Source organism: Pseudoliparis swirei, chromosome 6, assembly GCF_029220125.1.
Source record: "Pseudoliparis swirei isolate HS2019 ecotype Mariana Trench chromosome 6, NWPU_hadal_v1, whole genome shotgun sequence".
Taxonomy (NCBI): domain Eukaryota; kingdom Metazoa; phylum Chordata; class Actinopteri; order Perciformes; family Liparidae; genus Pseudoliparis; species Pseudoliparis swirei.
The window spans coordinates 5012501-5016152 of NC_079393.1; positions in this window are offsets into that span (position 1 = coordinate 5012501).

The window sequence follows — 3652 nt, forward strand, 5'->3', positions numbered from 1 at the left end:
GTTTTGAGGTTTTTCTTCTTCTTATTGATCTGGAGATCTTTTGATTAACGATCGGCTGAAGCTGATCGCTCTCAAAGCCTCACTTATGTGATTATATATTTTATTATATAGTTTATTTTCTGCATACACTGTGCTCCATACACTTTCTTTATGTGAGTGCGACATCTTGTGAACCTCTCAGTGCCACATTCAGCACTTTTATAACTGTATTTCTCAGGAGGCGGAGCCTCTACCACCAGGTGTACTGCATTGGGCTGTGATTGGTTCGTTTCTATTGCGTCTCCAGGCTTGGATAAAGCTAAAAATAAAGTGTTTTCTGCATATATTTCAGAGACTACGTGTTAAGTTCAAATTGTACTTTGGTGTAAAGATAAAACTTTATTCATCTTAAATTATTGTGCCTGCTTTCCAGTCTGGTTTATGTCATTAAAATGAGCACAAACCTCCAAAGAGACCTTCCAGTTCTTCCTTTTATGATAATAATTGTACAAACAGATCAATGAGGGGGGCTAATTCACTTCAACAACCTCTAAGCCACTCATTTTATGCATATACATATATATGATGGACAGAATAAGCTGTTACTTTTACATTTCCCAGCATATCCTCCCTTTGTCTTGATAGAAAATACCTTAAATAATGTCAAAATATACCTAAAATAAAGATAAATATGCACTTTTACTTCTTTTCCTTTTCGATGTTCCTCATCCCATCAATAGAGATTGAGTGGTCAGTAGATTTACCTCCGCTTCACCTCATCAAACTAACGAGAATATAAAAGGAGATTGGCATTGCTCCATATAGCTTGAGATATAGCTTTGATGTGAAAAAGGTCATCATTCGGGGGGGGATTTTTCTCTTTTCTGGCCTCATGGCCTCAGCATGTGAGAAGAAGGTCTCCATAGGGTTGACACCGCATATAGAGGTAAATAAAGAGTTAATTCTGTCACTGCACTTGATCTAAAAGGTGCCAGATAACAGAGAGACAAACAAAGCACGTGTGATTAGAGCACACGGAAGCCTTTCTGAGCTGCATTTATGACGTGTTACTATGGCGACAGAAGGGAGCCGCCAATCAACGTGGAGTTCATCTGAGAACATTGTTCCCAGGGAAAATAAATGCAAAGATGAGAGGCAGAAAGACACACACACACATATTAATGAGGAAGGCGACTGTTGTTATATTTAGTCTGATTGTGACTCCTCGATTTGGAGCAGGATGAAAATGTTCAGCTATACACCATATTCATGCGCGTGGGCAGAATGAGGTCAAGGGTCTGACACTCTTAGACATCCCTCTCAAACTCACACCCGTGAAAAACAGATTCTCGCCTCACTCCCACTCCCAAACATCCAACTCTGACCCACTGCTGGATCTCGGGCTGGAGAAACGCCCACAGATGGACCTTTTTTTACAGTAAAACACTGGCTTTATTATGCATTACTAGTAGGACTTCATGCCTGGTGCCATCATGACTCCTGTATTAGCTGCTCTGCACTGGCTGTACAATCAAGAATCACATTTAAAATTCTTCTCCTCACCTACAAAGCCTTCATTGGTGAAGCTCCATCATAGCTTAAGGAGCTTGTAGTACCGTTTTGCCCCACTAGAGGGCTGCGCTCACTCAATATGGGGCTACTTGTAGTTCCTAGAGTCTTAACAAGTAGGATGGGAGTCAGAGCCTTCAGTTATCAAGCTCCTCTTTTATGAAATCAGCTTCCACCTTCAGTCCGGGAGGCAGACACAGTCACCTCATGTAGACTGAAGACTTTCCTCTTGATGGTCTTATAGTTAGACCTGAATCAGGTTCACCTGGTCCAGACCTAGAGATGCTGCTGTAGGCTGATAGGCTGCTGGGAACGTTTAGGATACACTGAGCACCTATCTCCTCTCCTCTCTCTCCTTATGGATGAATTTACATCTCTCTATCGTTACTAAATCTGCTGGAGTCTTTGTGACTTCAGGTCTCATGGGTCCATTGGACCTGGCTGGGTCTGAAGCCTCCTGCCATGCGATGTGAGGTCAAAGGTCAGGGATGTAGTATGTGTGCAGATTGTAAAACCCGCTGAGGCAAATTCGTAATTTGTGATATTGGGCTATAGAAAATAAACTGAATTGAATTGAATCAATGGCATTTTATAGGCAAACAACACACACACACACACACACACACACACACACACACACACACACACACACACACACACATTATGGATTACAGAGACATTGAAGTAAATTGCCTTTTTTATTTTATTTAAATTGTGAGTAAACACATGCAAAGTCAGTCTTAATCAGCTAATAAACGGGGGGGGAAAGCAAATATTTTTAGTGCATGGATTTTTTTTTATTCTACAGGAAATCACTTATTTAACATGTTAAAATAAAATCACCATGCGCCATTGTACTTTTACACCTCCCTATATAAGTAACCCACATAGATTGATCCCTACCCCATTTAAATCTGTATGATCTATCATTTTGGGCATTCATTATTGTTTATATTTGTTTTTGCATCTTATTGTTAACTAATAGTTTTATATTTACACTATAGATAGATAGATAGATAGATATATACTTTATTAATCCCCAAGGGGAAATTTGTCGAGTCAGTAGCAGCAACACACAAGAATAAAAAAACAAAAAATAAGAAGGGTTAGGGTGAGCAAGAGAAAGGTGTGAACTGTTAGAGCCTCACAGCCGAGGGCAGGAGAATTCTCTCTGTGTGTGTCGTGGCAGCGGAGCGTGAGAGAGAGCTCCTGGCTCTCCCCTGTGTGAGAGGTGGAGAGGTGGTGGTCCAGGTTGTGTCTGGACACCAGGTTTCAACGACCTCCATCACCACCCTCCTCTCCTCTCGACCTTCCTCTCCATGCCGATGATGGCCCCAGTTACAACCACCCCGGGACACGTGGCGGCGTTCGGCTGGTGTGTCACCCCCAGCAAAGCTCCCAGCAGCAGACAATGGCAAAGTGCAGCACACTGGCCACAACCACTAGAATTTGAAGGACATCTTGCTGCACAGAACTTTCTCGAAGCTTTCCTCGACTCATCCCTTCTTGTACACCATCTTGTGTACACAGTTCATGTTGGCCTTCAGGTTTCCAGGGCTGTCGATGGACTCCCCAGGTACTCCGTCCACTCCCAGGACACTGAAATTTAAATACACAAAAAAGTATTCTGTCAGATAATTTTCACAGTAGGCACACACAAGTACACTAAAAGGACTTAGTTATGAAATAATATTTTGAGTTTGACATTTCAATGAAATTTCAAGAAAATTAATCCCATTTAAGTCATATATTAGATGTGACTAACTGCTATAATAGTGAAACAATTATATTCTTCTCTGTAGTTTCAGAGCTCGTACTCAAGACATTAAGTCATTATCTATTCTTTGTTTCCAGAGTGATTTATTGCCCTCAGTGCGTGTGCGCGCGCGCGTTTATGTGTGCGTGGGTTCAGCTTCAGCGTTCAGCCAATCGCAGCCTGTTTCTTGTGTGTGACTCCGCCCCCTCCCGTTCCCAACAGCGGGAACCGGAGGGGGCGGAGTCACAATAAAAAACAGGCTGCGATTGGCTGAGCGCCGAAGCGCACGTGCTCCTGCTCTACTCCTGCTGCCTGCGCGGTTTAGAGCCGCACAACAAGCTCCTCGAG